The sequence below is a fragment of the Bombina bombina genome, chromosome 3, assembly GCF_027579735.1.
Source record: "Bombina bombina isolate aBomBom1 chromosome 3, aBomBom1.pri, whole genome shotgun sequence".
Classification (NCBI taxonomy): domain Eukaryota; kingdom Metazoa; phylum Chordata; class Amphibia; order Anura; family Bombinatoridae; genus Bombina; species Bombina bombina.
The window spans coordinates 671,303,934-671,322,601 of record NC_069501.1 but is presented as its reverse complement, the minus strand read 5'-3'; positions in this window follow the sequence as shown (position 1 = coordinate 671,322,601).

The following is an 18,668-nucleotide window of genomic DNA, read 5'->3' as shown; positions in this document are numbered from 1 at the left end:
AAAAAAAAAAGGGCCTTGGGAGGGAAAGAGAAGAAAGATGACATGAGGAAAAAGGATATAGAGGAACAACAAATGAAGGGGCATAGGGGAGTGAGGGGAACACAAAAGAAGGGCCATGGTGAGGGAGAAGGATGATATATATATATAATTATTATTTATATAGCGCCTTTCTCACAGTGGTACTCAAAGTCTTGAAGGTCATTTTCAGCGCTCGCTCTCAAAATTTAAAAAAATCGGCTGTTGGATAGTTATAGTTGTTACTTATTATTAAGAAATGTAATGGTACTCATTTGAGCGACATCAAAAGGATTAAGGGCTGAGTTGGCCCTGCTGGGATTTGAACATTTGTATCTTTGAACAGGCTTTTGTAGTCATGGCATTTTGACAATCAAGCTACCTCACCAGACTTATAAAAAGTGTGATTTTGATTCTCTCATATACAACTATGCCAGATGCATTCATATTCCATCTTTCACATTCACAATTCACATACACAAGCAATGTATGTGGATGATGGAAATTGAGTTTTGAAATATGTTTATGTAACTATATATGCTGCCTAGAATGCAACTCCTGTCATACATGATTTTTTGGCCTTACAGATATGGGTCTTTCTTTATTTGTTTAAAAAAAAAAAAAAAGGGAAATTGTAATAGCTAAAGGATAAATCGATTGTCTTGTATTCCACTTTATTCCATTTTTTTTTTGTTTTTATTTCCACACCCATGCAAAGTAATCAAAGTAATCGTATATATAATTTTACTCACCATCTCTCTTTTCCCTGACAGATTTGTCTCTCCTACTTGAGCTTCCTTCTCCAGTGACACTTCCTTCTCCAGTGACAACAGCCTCTTCAAGAAGCTTGTCCCGCATCTCCATCTCCCAACTGTTAAAACGCACTCTCTTTGTGGAGTGCATCAATGACATTTTCTTTTTTACAATGGCCCTGCAATCATAATACCTATAAATAAAATAAAAACATATTTTTGGTTATTGATAAACTATACTGACTTTATTTGAAAATAAGGATTTATTACATTTTGCATCAGATACATCCAAAGAATACCAGCGGAGCTATTGGAAAGGAATGACAGTGCCTGACCTTTACCACTGATTTTTTTTGTTGTAAAAAGTTATATTATAGAGATGGATAGATTAATAGAAATATATATATATAAATTCACAGGTTATTGTTGTTTTATATGAATGTAAAATTTAGTTATGTAACAAATAAATTGGGTTTTTTTTGGTAAAGTTAGTACAGTAGTCTTTGCTTATCTGTTATACATTGAAATGGACTATAAAGTGAAAATAAAGTTTTCTGATTCTGAATCAGCTAGATCAGAATCAGATAATTGGAAAGTTAAGGGGACATGAAAAGAAAACAAAATATTTTGCCTGATTCAGATAGAGGATATCATTTTCCAAACATTTAGCATTTACTTTGATTTTCTAATTAATTTCATTCTCTTGGTATCATTTATTGAAGGAGCAGCAATGCACGAATAATTTCTAACAAATCACCTGGTTGAGCCAATCAAAATTGAAATATATGTATATGCACTGTGCAGCCACCAATCAACAGCGAGAAAATAGCTTCTCTGCTGCTCCAAAGCTTCCCTAGAAAAAACATTTCAACAAATGATAAGAGATGGAAGATAATCAAATAATATACGTTATTTTGAAAGTTATTTAATTAAAATTTTATTATCTATATGAATCATGGAAGAAAGTTCAAGAAACATTGATTCATGTCGTTTTAAATATATACATTTAATAATTTAATTCATTTATATACATTTTATTTACAGTCTTTTTATGTAATAACTTCGTGAGCATGTGCAGAAGCTCACAGGGTATACATATAGGGCATATTTATCAAGGTCTGGCGGACCTGATCCAACATAGCGGATCAGGTCCGACAGACCTCGCTGAATACGGCAAGCAATACGCTCGACCTATTCAGCATTGCACCAGCAGCTCACAAGAGCCGCTGGTGCAACGCCGCCCCCTGCATACTCGCGGACTATAGGACGCCAGTAGGGGGGTGTTAATCAACTCGATCGGGTTGTGTTGTTGCGAGTTTTGTCCGCCTGCTCAGAGCAGGCGGACAGGTTATGGAGCAGCGGTCTTTGTGACCGCTGCTCATAACTGCTGTTTCTGGTGAGCCTGCAGGCTCGCCAGAAACACGGGGCATCAAGCTCCATTCGGAGTTTGATACAACATATGCCCCATAGTCTGTGATTGAATGATATCTGTCACATATACAGGTGACCATAAACAAATATAATTGGTATAAAAATAATTGTATAGATTTTAATGAAGTGTTAGAATTGCATTGTATTTTTATTAGCTATAGCTACTTCTTAATTATGTTATTTATTAAACAGCATGAGCGGTCCTTTAACAATAAGATATTTATATTATAAGGACAGGTATGTTTAGCTGATGCTGTCATGCACATACTAGAGAGTGAGACTGCAGCATGAGCGGTCCTCTAACAATAAGATATTTATATTATAAGGACAGGTATGTTTGTCTGATGCAGTCATGCACATAACAAGAGAGTGAGACTGCAGCATGAGAAAAACATACCTGGACTTAAAAAATAATACAACCAACGCTGAATGTGCAGTGGAGAATATAGAAAACTGCACGAGAAAAGCATGAGGACGGCGCTGCTCAAAGTGAATTTGATAATACATTGATAAGTATAATTTTTTTTATAAATGAATATTTAAAGGCACACTGAAGACAAATTTTTAATTTCAAGATTCGGGTAGAGCATAGAATTTTAATAAAATGTAATACTATTATTTTTTTTTATTAATATTTAGTCAGTCTCCTTGGAGCTTGATTTGAAAAAGAAGGAATGTAAATAATTGTAAAGCTTAAAGGGACATGAAAGCCAATTTTTTTATTTCTTAATTTAGAAAGAGCATGTCATTTTAAACAACTTTCTAATTTACTTCTATTATCTAATTTGCTTCATTCTCTTGATATCACTTGCTGAAAAGCAGATCTAGATATGTTCAGTAGCTGCTGATTGGTTGCTGCACCTAAAGGCCTTGTGTGATTGGCTCACACATGTGCATTGCTATTTATTCAACAAAGGATATCTAAAGAATTTAGCAAATTAGATAATAGAAGTAAATTGGAAAGTTATTTAAAATTGCATGCCCTATCTGAATCATGAAAGTTTAATTTTAAATAGACTGTCCCTTTAAGAAATGGAACAATTTTTGGTTCAGCATCTTGGATAGCGATTGCTGATTGGTGGCAACATTTAGCCAACAATCATCAAGCAGTACCCAGGTACTGACCCAAGGATGGGCTGGCTCATAGGCTTACATTCATTCTTTTTCCAATAAAGAGATAGTTACCAAGGGGTTAATTTATCAAGCTCAATACGGGGCTTCATGCCCCTGAGGCTCGCAGGAAAAGTTATGAAGCAGCTGTCATTTATCGATGTGCGGCGGACATGATACGCTACATCGTATCATTTCCCCTCGCACATTAATACATTGACCCCCAAGAGAACACAGAAAATTTGATAATAGGAGTAAATTAGAAACTTGATAGAAATAAATATTGATGCTCTATCGGAATCGAGAAATAAATAATTTTGGTTAAGTGTCCCTTTAAGTTTGAATCTGCCTTTGTGCCCCATAAAGGGGATTAAAGTTTATCCCTTGCCTTTATTTATAAATCATGAGAAGTAAAATATATATAATCCAAAAAAAGAATATATTTGGTATTTTTTGGGCAAAGTTTCCATATTTAATTCTGTATATATTATAAAAAAGGCCTTAAATGGATAATTAATAAAATAGTAAACACAAAAATTTTATTTCAAGATAGAGATGAAAATTTAAACAATTATATAATTTAAGAGTAAGTCATTAATTCTTCATTCACATGGAATCTTTATTTGAAAGCAGGAATGAGCATTTTTTAGGTGCAGAATTGGTTTAATAAATGTTGCCAGTTGCCACCAATCTCAAAAGCTCGCCAGGGGGTACTAAAACAAAAAATGGGACGGCTATGTCCTGTCCTTAAATTATCAAGCTACAATTTCAAATAAAGATAAGAGAAAAAAGACTAATTAATAATAAAATAGGAGTCATTAGAAAGTTGATTAACAAATAAATGCTCTAGCAGAATCATGAAATATATTTTCAGAGTTTACTATCCCTGGCTTTAAGCTTGACTTACATTCCTGCTTTTTCAAATAAAGATGCCATGACAATGAAAAATAATAATAAATTGAATGTATTTCTTTAGTTTACACATTTTGGCCTGTGTAGTATGTACACACAGGCTAACTAGAGTTAGTTTATTTTTACTATAAAAGAAAATTGTTTTTGAAAACTTACCGGTGCTTGACACAGGCGGCTGTACGCTCCACTCCCCCAACTGCGAAGACAGCATCGCAAACAGTGTCCCATGCCGCTTGCTTGGCCGACGAGGAAACACTTGATGAAAATAAAATGTGCCTGACTTTGAGCACAGCTGACACTAGGCACCAATTTTCATCGGCTGTAAAAATTGGCCCTCTGTGCCTTGGTGATGTGGCAGCACGCTCTTCAATAGCATCAGACTCAGAGGAACTTGTTGTAAGTGGCCTCCTCCGCTTACTAATATGTTTTTTGGCACTGGTGTGCTCACCATGCCTCTCCTTGTCCCTACCTAGCCTAGTAGTACTAGTACTACCAACTAGGTCCTTAAACTGCCTAATCCTATCCCTATGATGAATCCGACGCCTAGATTCCTTACCTCTATCACTATCCCTATTACCTTCTCCACGGTCCCTATACCTACCTCTAGTACTACTCTCCCTAGCTACACTGTCGCTATCTCTAATGTCCCCCCTATCACCTCCATGAACAATAGCAATTTCAGACATTCTCTCCAACAACCTGCTCTCTGTCTTCAGTCTTCAACTCACAAAAAAATTTAAGAATAAGATATGTTACATGGGTGTGGCTATAGTGTGCAGACTGCAGGAGTGATGCAAGCATAATTAGGCTGCATGATTGGCTGCACACTGCACACTGCACACACAGTATAAATAATTAATTATAAAGATAGTGTTTAAAAACTTTAAAATAAAATAAATGACATATTACAATTACAAATACATTTATTATTGTTGTTAATATATTACAGTCATTTAAAAGTGGAATACAATATACATTTAATTTAGGAATAATATTTGATATGATTAAATAATATCAAATCGATTAGAAAAACAAATCGAATGTATCAGAAATAATCGAACCGTATCGTATACGAAATTACAAAACGTCAGAAATTAATATTCGGACCGAATTTAAATTCGGAACGAAATTACGTATCGGTCCGAAATTACATATCTGACCGAAATTACGTATCGGTCTGAAATTCGAATTGCGGTTACGAATGCATCCGAAAGAACGAATTAACGAAACTACGAACGGTACCGAAACGAATAAGAAGGCATTACCGAATTGATTTGACCGAACCGAGCCGAAAAAAAAAAAAAAAGAATCGAAACGAAACGAAACGAAACAGATTTTTAGACCGCGCACATGTCTACTGATAAACACAGCTCTGAGATCACAGTAATGATTTACATGTAAATCACGAATGCACTGGCGCAATCACAATTTTGTTCAACTTGTAATATCAGCGCACTTCAAACTGCTCGCGAAAAGACAATATTGCTTGTGCAAACACATTTGCGCCTCACTTGTAATCTAGCCCATAGTAGGAAAATATGATTATATGCTTATGCCATGATGAAATTAATTTCTTAACACTATATGCATAAATTAATAAATGAGTGTAAGATTACTGCCCCCTATATATGACATATACCCTGTATGCAGATTGTCAGTATGTCAAACAGGCACTTATGTAATCTGGCTATTAGAATCAATGGTTAAGAAGTGAAAGAAGATAATCCTTAATTTAAAGTGAACAATAGAAGTATCAGTGAATGCAGCATGCAATGGAAGACACTTCAACAAAAGGCTGGATACTAGCTGTCCAAGACAGAATCCAGCAATTGAATCAGTAATAATACAGTCCAGTGAACAGCAAACTGTATTGAAAGAATGCTAGGGACTGTCAGGTTAGAGCAGTCTGGTTAACCAAGCTAAATAAAATATATGGAAAAAATAGTAACTGGAACAAGAGATACTGCAAGTCTGGAGTAATTTGGTAACACAAGTCAAACATATGGCAAAACAAGGAACCTGAAATAAGACCTACTGCAAGTTATGGGCAAAAAACTGTTGCAGATAACTAAAAGCATGATTTGGCAAGAAAATCAGGATGATGCACATATTTTCCAACAGGAATAGACTTTCTGTAGCAGTTTCCAGTAAACATTGTCTGGAAGACCAAAAGGGTCATACCCCTGAATTTTGGCAATAACAAGTTAAATTGTAGCAGTAGTAATAATCAGGATGAAGCAAGCAGAGCCATACACGTGTATTCAAGAATAGGCAGAGTCATGAGTAAAAGGAAGGGAAATAGGTAGAAGGAGGTCATACACAGGTATTCAGCAAGTAAGTATAAAACAGTTATTGATATCAGGTCAGAGCAGTGTATTCAGGCATAGGCAAAGTTGTAGAAATAAAAATGCAGGTCAAAAGACAGCAAGTGGTCATTCACAGACATCAGCAAACATGATTAACACACTCAAAGCACAGACACAAAGACTCAATACATACAGTAGTTCTGAGCAGTGTGATACAGAAACCTTTGCGATCGACCTCAAGTAAAGATTATGCCCAACACAAATCTAAAACCCAGCAACACCTGAACAGTGCTGTAAATTGAAAAACACAGATTGATATAGATAATCTCTCCAGTACCATTTATGTTTGAAACAAGGACATCAATTACATTTGTATGTCATTTACATCTAATAACTGTTTATTATTGTGATACCTATTTTTAAAACACTGACTATTTAGTCAGATTTATTGATGTGTGTCTAGCTGCCAGTCATCATTTCTGTAAATCAAGCACTGAAATAAAAGCGGATTGGAAACATAAAAGGAATTTCTCTATGGCAAAAATTAATAAAATCAGAATAGGATTTATTGAACAAACATTCTTATTAACTCCAATTATAAACTGCACACACATACATAGTTTATATATAAACACACATTATATATACAGGTGGCCCTTGTTTTACAACGGTTCAATTTACACCGTTTCAGAATAACAACCTTTTTTTTCCAGTCATGTGACTGCTATTGAAAAGCATTGAGAAGCAGTGCATTTATTAAAATAGCCAGTAGGTGGAGTTGTCCGCTTGTGTTGCAGCAAAGCCAAGCAAGCTGAAATTAATCAGACCTGAGCTATCGAGCAGATTTCAAAGGAACAAGATCTTCTTGTCTATAAATCAGTCCAGATTGGAATGCATAAAAAGAACTGTTTGCTGAAAAATGCAACTGAAGTCTGTGTTGTGTGATTATTTTATTAGGTTTATAATGCTGTTTAGCAAATGTTTTTGTCCATTTAACTTAGTTTAATTATATATTCTGTGTTGTGTGATTATTTTATTAGGTTTATAATGCTGTTTAGCATTTAAAGTCTTCATTTCAAAGCTTTAAAAATAATGTATTAGGTGCTACTTATGACAATTTTGAGAGGGGCCTGGAACCTATCTCCCTCACTTCCCATTGACTTACATTATAAACTGGGTTTCAATTTACAACGGTTTCGATTTACAACCATTCCTTCTGGAACCTAACCCCGGCGTAAACTGAGGGCTACCTGTATAATATATATTATGTTTTGCAGTCACTTCGAAATTTTCTTGTTTTCGAAAAGGAAAAAAGGAAAGCAAATTTTTCTCCATTAAAATAACATCAAATTGATCAGAAACACAATTTAGACATGGTTAATGTTGTAAATAACTATTGGCTAGATTACGAGGTTTGCGTTAAGAGGGGTGTGGTGCTAACTTGCACGTTATTGTCACCGCTCACTTACCTACAGCGCTGGTATTACAGGTTTTCCTAAACTCTGCGTTATTAGGCAAGAAGTGAGCGTAGAGCAAAATTGAGCTCCATACCGCACTCCAATACCAGCGCTGCTTAAGTCAGCGGTGAGCTGGTTGTACGTGCTCGTGCATGATTTCCCCATAGACATCAATGGGGAGAGCCAGCTGAAATAAAGCCTAACACCTGCAAAAAAGCAGCGTAAAGCTCCGTAACGCAGCCCCATTGATTCCTATGGGGAAACTAAATTTATGTTTACACCTAGCACTCTAACATAAACCCCGAGTCTAAACACCCCTAATCTTACACTTATTAACCCCTAATCTGCCATCCCAACATCGCCGACACCTACATTATATTTATTAACCCCTAATCTGCCACTCCCGACATCACGACACCTACATTATACTTATGAACCCCTAATCTGCTGCCCCAACATCGCCAACACCTACATTATATTTATTAACCCCTAATCTGCTGCCCCCAACATCGCCGACAAATACATAATGTTATTAACCCCTAATCTGCTGGATGGATGAAGATAGAAGATGCCGTCTGGATGAAGACTTCTGCTCGTCTGGAAGACCACTTCTGCCTGCTTGTATGAAGACTTCTCCCGCCTTCGTTGAGGACTTCTTGCCGCTTCGCTGAGGACTTCTCCCGGCTTTGTTGCGGATGGATGTCAGCTCTTCAGAACTGTAAGTGGATCTTCAGGGGTTAGTGTTAGGTTTTTTTAAGGGTTTATTTGGTGGGTTTTATTTTTAGGTTAGGGTTTGGGCAGCAATAGAGCTAAATGCCCTTTTAAGGGCAATGCCCTTCCAAATGCCCTTTTCAGGGCAATGGGGAACTTAGTTTTTTTTAGTTAGCTTTTTATTTAGGGGGTTGGTTGTGTGGGTGGTGGGTTTTACTGTTGGGTTGGTTGTTTGTATTTTTTTTTACAGGTAAAATAGCTGATTTCTTTGGGGCAATGCCCCGCAAAAGGCCCTTTTAAGAGCTATTGGTAGTTTAGTTTAGGCTAGGGTTTTTCTTATTTTGAGGGGGCTTTTTTTATTTTGATAGGGCTATTAGATTAGGTGTAATTAGTTTAAATATCTGATAATTTGTTTTTTATTTTGTGCAATTTAGTGCTTGTTTTTGTTATTTAGGTAATTGTATTTAATTTAGGTAATTTATTTAATTGTAGTGTAAGGTTAGGTGTTAGTGTAACTCAATTTAGGTTTTATTTTACAGGTAAATTAGTATTTATTTTAGCTAGGTAGTTAGTAAATAGTTAATAACTATTTAGTAACTATTCTACCTAGTTAAAATAAATACAAACTTGCCTGTAAAATAAAAATAAACCCTAAGATAGATACAATGTAACTATTAGTTATAGTGTAGCTAGCTTAGGGTTTATGTTACAGGTAAATATTAATTTTTAAATAGGAATTATTTAGGTAATGATAGGAATTTTTATTTATATTTCTTTTTATTATATTTAAGTTAGGGGGTGTTAGGGTTAGACTTAGGTTTAAGGGTTAATAAATTTAGTATAGTGGTGGCGAAATAATATTTAACTAGTGTTTGTGATGCGGGAGTGTGACGATTTAGGGGTTAACATGTTTATTATAGTGGCGGCGATGTCCGGAGCTGCAGATTAGGGGTTAATAATTTTTTTTAGTATTTGCGATGCGGGAGGGCCTCAATTTAGGGGTTAATAGGTAGTTTATGGGTGTTGGTGTACTTTTTAACACTTTAGTTATGAGTTTTATGCTACAGCTACTGACTTTAGAATGCGTTACGAATCTTGCGAAATAGGCTGTACTGATCACTTTTTGGCCTCCAAAAAAAAGCTTGTAATATTGGCGCTATGGAAGTCCCATTGAACAAAGACTTTACGCAAATTGCGTAAGTTAATTTGCGTTATGGCCAAAAAAGTGTGCGGGACAACTGTACCTACAAGACTCGTAATAGCAGCAGTAGTGAAAAAGCAGCGTTATGAGCCTTAACGCTGCTTTTTTACTCATAGCGCAAAACTCGTAATCTAGCCGTATTGTAGATGGAAATTTTTCATGGAATATCTACATAGGCGTACAAAGGCCCATTATCAGCAACCATATTTCCTGTGTTCCAATGGCACGCTGTGTTTGCTAATCCAAGTTTATCATTAGAAAACCCTTTTGCGATTATGTTAGCACATGGAAAATAAGGAAATATAATTGTGATCCCAACGTTTTGAATGCCAGTGTACATGTACAGTATATACTGTATGTACACACATACACATACACACACAGATGCAAAACATGCATGCATGACATGACATGGGTATAAATACACAAACACATGACTGATAGCTGTAGAGAAACAAGCATGAATATGTTTTAGCAAAAAAAAAATATTATTTTCTCAATTTTTGTAGAGACACAGGCACAGAGTATAATCAGACTACATTGCATCATGTATGTGGGGAAACATAACTTACAGGCCTTTTGAGGTTGGTTGATAATACATCACCCGTTACTGATTTTCTTTCATATTTTAATATATTAAATCTGACATTTTACGGTTAAGTCATTGTGGACTGATACATATTACAGACATATATTAATTTGTTTTTTTTGTACTTTACTTATGGCTAGATTACGAGTCTTGCGTTAGGGTTAAAAAGCAGCGTTGAGAGGTTCCAACGCTCCTTTTTAACGCCCGCTGGTATTACGAGTCTGGCAGGTACAGGTGTACCGCTCACTTTTTTTCTGCGACTCGAGCATACCGTAAATCCCCTTACGTCAATTGCGTATCTTATCTTTTCCATGGGATTTGCCTAACGCCGGTATTACGAGTCTTGGAAAAAGTGAGCGGTAGACCCTCTCCTGTCAAGACTCCTACTGCATTTAAAAGTCAGTAGTTAAGAGTTTTATGGGCTAACGCCGTAACATAAAACTCTTAACTAAAGTGCTAAAAAGTACACTAACACCCATAAACTACCTATTAACCCCTAAACCGAGGCCCCCCCACACATCGCAAACAGTTGAATAAAATTTTTAAACCCTAATCTGCCGACCGGACATCGCCGCCACTGTAATAAATATATTATCCCCAAACACTAGTTTAATTTTATTAACCCCAATCTGCCGTCCCTAACATCGCCGACACCTACCTACATTTAATAACCCCTAATCTGCCGACCACGTCGCTGCAACTATATTAAATGTATTAACCCCTAAACCTAAGTCTAACCCTAACCCCCCCTAACTCAAATATAATTTAAAATAATCGAAAAAACATTACTACAATTAAATAAATTATTCCTATTTAAAACTAAATACTTACCTATAAAATAAACCCTAATCTAGCTACAATATAACTAATAATTACATTGTAGCTATCTCAGGGTTTATTTTTATTTTACAGGCAACTTTGTATTTATTTTAACTAGCTACAATAGTTATTAAATAGTGATTAACTATTTAATAACTTCCTAGTTAAAATAAGTACAAATTTACTTGTAAAATAAACCCTAACCTAAGTTACAATTACACCTAACACTACACTATCATTAAATGAATTACCTAAACTAACTACAATTAATTACAATTAAATTAAATAAACTAAAGTACAAAAAAACTAAATTACAGAAAATAATAAAATAATTACAAGAATTTTAAACTTATTACACCTGATCTAATCCCCCTTATAAAATAAAAAAGCCCCCCAAAATAATAAAAATCCCTACCCTATACTAAATTACAAATAGCCCTTAAAAGGGCTTTTGCTCTTTTACCTGTAAAAAAAAAAAAAATACAATACCCCCCCAACATTAAAACCCACCACACACCCAACCCTACTCTAAAACCCAGACAAACCCCCCTTAATAAAACCTAACACTACCCCCTTGAAGATCACCCTACCTTGAGACGTCTTCACCCATCCAGCAGAAGTGGTCCTCCAGACGGCCAGAAGTCTTCATCCAGACGGCATCTTCTATCTTCATCCATCCGGAGCGGAGTGGGTCCATCCAGGACCGGTGCTAGGATTTTTGGTTACACAGGGAAGATAGATTTTGCCGCCCCCCCCCCCCCCAAAAAAAAATGTTTTTACAAAAGCTAATTATACAACATGATATTGCTAGACAGCATTTCACGGAGCCACACAACTGCACATCATGTCACACGTGTTACACCTATATAGTATGATTTAACTAGGAAGTGGAGTGCAATATGTATAGACAAGCAGCACAACACTGCACTGCACCACATGACGACAGATTGACACACTGTGAACAACTAAACAACATGTGGTCTATACATAGCACATTTGTACAACAAGGTAACAGCTACACAAATAGGAGCAGAATTACATACATGTTTACATAGCTGTACAATATGGCACTGCAAGCAAGGTGAGTTGCACAACTAAACAGCATGCCACAACTACACACCTTGCACAGCTGTATAGCATGACCAGTGGTGGCTGGCTGGGGACATTTTGAGTTAATGGGGCACCTAGACTCCTAAAGGACTTAACCCTGAATGTTATATCCTACCCCATACCTCCAATATGCACTACACCAAAAATAAACACACATACCATTGTACATGTGCACACACGAACACACACATAGGCATAAACATACACAAGAACATGAACAAACATTATCACACGCAGACAGAAAAATAAACACACTCAGATTCTTATTCTCACACAGACATACACATGCACACAACCATACATGTTCACACACAGACATACACATGCACACAACCATACATGTTCACACACAGACATACACATGCACACAACCATACATGTTCACACACAGACATACACATGCACACAACCATACATGTTCACACACAGACATACACATGCACACAGCCTTACATGTTCACACACAGACATACACATGCACACAACCATACATGTTCACACACAGACATACACATGCACACAACCATACATGTTCACACACAGACATACACATGCACACAACCATACATGTTCACACACAGACATACACATGCACACAACCATACATTATCACACACAGACATACACATGCACACAACCATACATGTTCACACATAGACATACACATGCACAAAACCATACATGTTCACACACAGACATACACATGCACAAAACCATACATGTTCACACACAGACATACACATGCACACAACCATACATGTTCACACACAGACATACACATGCAAAAAAACATACATGTTCACACACCGACATACACATGCACACAACCATACATGTTCACACACAGACATACACATGCACACAACCCTACATGTTCACACACAGACGTACACATGCACACAACCCTACATGTTCACACACAGACATACACATGCACACAACCATACATGTTCACACACAGACATACACATGCACACAACCATACATGTTCACACACAGACATACACATGCACACAACCCTACATGTTCACACACAGACATACACATGCACACAACCAAACATGTTCACACACAGACATACACATGCACACAACCCTACATGTTCACACACAGACATACACATGCACACAACCATACATGTTCACACACAGACATACACATGCACACAACCATACATGTTCACACACAGACATACACATGCACACAGCCCTACATGTTCACACACAGACATACACATGCACACAACCATACATGTTCACACACAGACGTACACATGCACACAACCCTACATGTTCACACACAGACATACACATGCACACAACCAAACATGTTCACACACAGACATACACATGCACACAATCCTACATGTTCACACACAGACATACACATGCACACAACCCTACATGTTCACACACAGACATACACATGCACACAACCCTACATGTTCACACACAGACATACACATGCACACAACCCTACATGTTCACACACAGACATACACATGCACACAACCCTACATGTTCACACACAGACATACACATGCACACAACCCTACATGTTCACACACAGACATACACATGCACACAACCCTACATGTTCACACACAGACATAGTCACTCACACACACACACACACACACGTGCAGGTGCAGGTGATTTGGGCATATGTAGTACAATGGCTTTCAGTGTTTTTTAAAGAATTACTGAATGTGTTACAATAAGGAATTTGGATTCTTATTCAAGCTATTATTTTTTATTTATTTATTTTTAGAAAAAGGGGCCTAGCAAAGAAAATATGTCCCTCTTTAAAGCCAGCTTCTAATAAGTTTGTGTCACTGGGAGCCTTACAGGGGCTGTAACTTTGAAAGCATAGTGTTTTGAAGAATTGGGCAATAAGCGGAGGGAGAATTCCTTACACTGCAGTAAACACTATTTACTTTCTCCATGCAACCTATATAAAGCAGTCAGTGACTGCGTAATGCAAACTCATATCCTTTATTTGAAAAATGGACACTGCACCGAAAACGCAACAACTTCAGCAAAGCCATGTGCAGACAATGCAACAACTTCAGCAAAGCAATATATTTCTCAAACAAACTTACAGGACATCTGGTTGATAGTGTTCTGGGAGATCACCGCATTCTCCTAGAAGTGTGGGATCATCTGCACTCCACAGAACGCAAAGTGACAAAAGCGGCCATTTCCTGCCTTCCTTTCCTCGGCCAACTTGCTCAGTGTTGGCCAATTAATTACTGTACTGTCAGTGGGGGAGTTTTTGCAGTACTGACTGTGCAGTCTCTTGAAACCCTTGTGTGGAGCGGGGAACCAACCTGGTTAACACTGCTGGAGCCTGGAGGCCTGCGGCTGCGTGTGGGCATGCGTGGGGGTGAGTGTACTGGAGGGGGCAGTGTGTTGGTTGGTCGCGACGGGACCATGGGGGTGTGCCATATGATGCGCTGCGCTGCATGCACGCCGGGCTGAGCCAAAAGCAAAATAAACAGGATTCAGGAACATAAAGTTAAGGGAACATTACATAAAGTTAAAAAAAAAAATCAGGCTGCTCTAAATTGCGCCCCCTTGCTTGTAGCTTAGGTTAGGATTTATTTTACAGGTATATTTGTATTTATTTTATCTAGGTAGTTATTAAATAGTTAATAACTATTTAATAGCTATTCTACCTAGTTAAAATAAATACAAAGTTGCCTGTAAAATAAAAATAAACCCTGAGATAGCTACAATGTAATTATTAATTATATTGTAGCTAGCTTAGGGTTTATTTTATAGGTAAGTATTTAGTTTTAAATAGGAATAATTTAGTTAATAATAGTAATTTTATTTAGATGTATTTAAATTATATTTAAGTTAGGGGGTGTTAGGGTTAGGGTTAGACTTAGATTTAGGGGTTAATATATTTATTATAGTGGCGGCAACATTGGTGGCGGCAGATTAGGGGTTAATAAGTGTAGTTAGGTGGCGACTACATTGGGGGCAGCAGAGTAGGGGTTAATAAATAAAAAGTAGGTGGCGGCGATGTTGGGGGCAGCAGATTTGGGGTTCATAGGGATAATGTAAGTGGCAGCGGTGTCCGGATCGGCAGATTAGGGGTTAATAATATAATGCAAGTGTCGGCGATGTTTGGGGGTTAATAAGTGTAAGATTAGGGGTGTTTAGACTCGGGGTTCATGTTAGGGTGTAGGTGTAGACATAAAATGTATTTCCCCATAGGAATCAATGGGGCTGCGTTAGAAGCTGAACGCTGCTTTTTTGCAGATGTTAGACTTTTTTTCAGCCGGCTCTCCTCCATTGATTCCTATGGGGAAATCGTGCACGAGCACGTTTAGCCAGCTCACTGCTACCGTAAGCAGCGCTGGTATTGAGGTGAGATGTGGAACTAAATTGTGCTCTACGCTCACTTTTTTGCGGCTAACACCGGGTTTGTAAAAACCCGTAATACGAGCGTTGTCTGTAGGTGAGCAGTGAGGGAAAACTGCTCGTTAGCACCGCACACCATTACCGACAAAAACTCATAATCTAGGCGATAGTATTTTCAATAGTTTTTTAGCATTTCTATAATCTGAAGCAAGTTGCAAAACAAATTCCAGTTGTATTTATATGCACTACTATGCATTTCAAATATAAGATTCTGCTGTCTATCCGTCTGATTGACACTGGAAAGAGCAGGATCAATATCAGTTTAGAATGTGAAGAGTAAGAGCTAAATGTGAAATAGTAACCATCATGATGGGCAGAAAATGATTCAAGAAAATATAAACATGCACAGTAATGCACAGTAATGCACAGTAATGAACTGGGGAGGAGCATAAACAACACATTACTACATTGCCAAGCCACAGCCTTTTTTTTTATTTTTTTAATAATAACAAGTGTATGTAAATGTAACTTTACTTAGTCTCCGCTCTATAAATCAAAACACAAATATAAAGTAATCAGTCATCAGTTCCATATTTAACTCATACTAGAGCAGGGTTTTACTGAGAGCTGCAGAGAGAGACACAATTTAAGTTACTTGTGTAGTGTTGTAGAAATCTATTATTGCTGACTCCCTTCTTCAGTAAATCACAGCATCAACACTGAGCATCAAGCAGCTCCTTCACCTCTGAGACACATAAATCCTATTAACCCAATAGCTGCTAGAAAGGCTAATATGCACTGTAAAGCAATTCATAGCAGTCCTCTTTGGAAGTCAATGGGTTAAAAGTATGTTTTACTTGGAGCGGTCTAGGAGGACAAGTGATTTCTACCCCTACCATAAAAGTGCAGAAGACAGGAGGACATTTTTTTCTGTTGGGGCAAAGCAAGTTCAGCAGTCCGCCCCACAGGTCTCTCCTAACTAGAAGCAATGCCTGACCACTTTTGGGGGTATCAGACCAATGAGACAGTTAAGGTGAACATGGGGGCCAGATGCCATACAGTGGGGCACATGGAACGCCTACCTGAAATCCTAAACAGCTGTGTTCTTGACCCTAGTCAGCATGGACTCACAGTAAGACACAGTAACGGGGGCAGGGGCACAGGGAAGGAGCACATATGGAGAGGGTGCTGCACTGGGTGTCAAATTACAGTGCATAGAGAAGGGCACATTGCATCATAACCGCAGAGTTGTTTTTTTTTTTTAATCTCTAATGATAAATGTAGGCAACTCTTTGACTTTGATTGTAGACATTGAAAATACCTTTACATGCACACCTTTTTAAAAATGCTTTATTGTGTAAATAAAATACTTTTTGTTACCTTATTTTCCAATGCCCATTGATCATTTAGCAGCAGCAGTAACAGATAAAGAACACACAATGGAACATAAACTAAAATAAGTCCCTTCAGGAGAAGAAGAGTGAAAACTACTACACCCCCTATAGCCAGTTAGCAGATGATTTAACTATTAGAGGGGCCAACAGATGCACTGGCGATTATTTTCCCCAAATACTGCTCAGCACTGCTTCATGTGGGAGGAGTGCGGCTCAGTCTCAGTCAATTAGAATATTGCTTCTGACTGGTTTCACATTAAGTATCTCTTTTAAATAAGGGTGGTTTAGAGATTTAAAGGGACATAAAACCCATATGCTAAATTCATTAAACGTGATGCAGAATAACTGTAAAGAGCTAGCAATGTCACCTGAACATCTCTATATAAAAAAGGTAGATATTTTACCTCAAAATGTCTTCAGCTCAAAATAGTAATTGCTCTGTAGATACTTAAAGTTACAGTTTACTTGAAATTGTTTAAAAAGATAGATAATAACTTTATTACCAATTCTCCAGTTTTTCATAACAAACACTGTTATAATAATACACGTTTTACATCTGTGATTACCTTGTATCTAATACTCTGCAGATTGCCCCCTTATGTTAGTTCTTTTGACAGACATGCAGTGAGCACAATGTTATCTATATGGCACACATGAACAAGCAGTGTCTAACTGTGAAAAACTGTCAAAATGCATAAGAGGTGATCTTCAATGACTTAGGTTTATCTTTTAACAAATAATACCAAGAAAACAAAGCAAATTTGATGATAAAAGACAATTGGAAAGTTGTTTAATATTGCATGACCTACTGTATCTGAATCATGAAAGTTACATTTTGACTTGACTGTCACTTTAACCTTAAGCTACTGTCAATTGATTGTTGGGAAAAAACATAGCCAATCAGCTTCAACAGTGCTGATGTCACACTTTGCTTTGCTTTGCTGTGGTCACATTAGATTTCACTGACATCTCGCAAAATTTAATAGTAAACTTCCTTAAATTGAGGAGGGAAATAACATGACTGTGTCTGCACATGCCAGATGCTTACTCCCTTGCAAGTCCTGGGACTAGCATCCTGATTGGCTGCTTAAAGGGACAGTATACTGTAAAAGTTTTTCCCTTAATGTGTTTACAATTGCTTTTTTTACCCACTGCAGAGTAAAAAATGTTTGAAAATTAGCTTTTTAAGGCTTATTTGTGTAAAGCTCTGATTTTGTGTTTTGAAGCCAGAACCTAATAAAATGGGTTGAGCTTGTAGGTATAATCAAATCTCATTACTGTATCACATTGTGCAAATATACCTGCTTCTTTATCTTATATCTGTCCTTAAAACAATCACCAGTACTTTGAGAGAACAATGGAAAATCAACATTTTATTACCTTATCTCTGCTATATCGCACTGGGAGTGTAATTTCTTCTGCTGGCTGTGTTTACAAAGCTTATCTATAGCTGGTACGCGCGGCCACAAACTTTCAGAATAGGTGGGGAT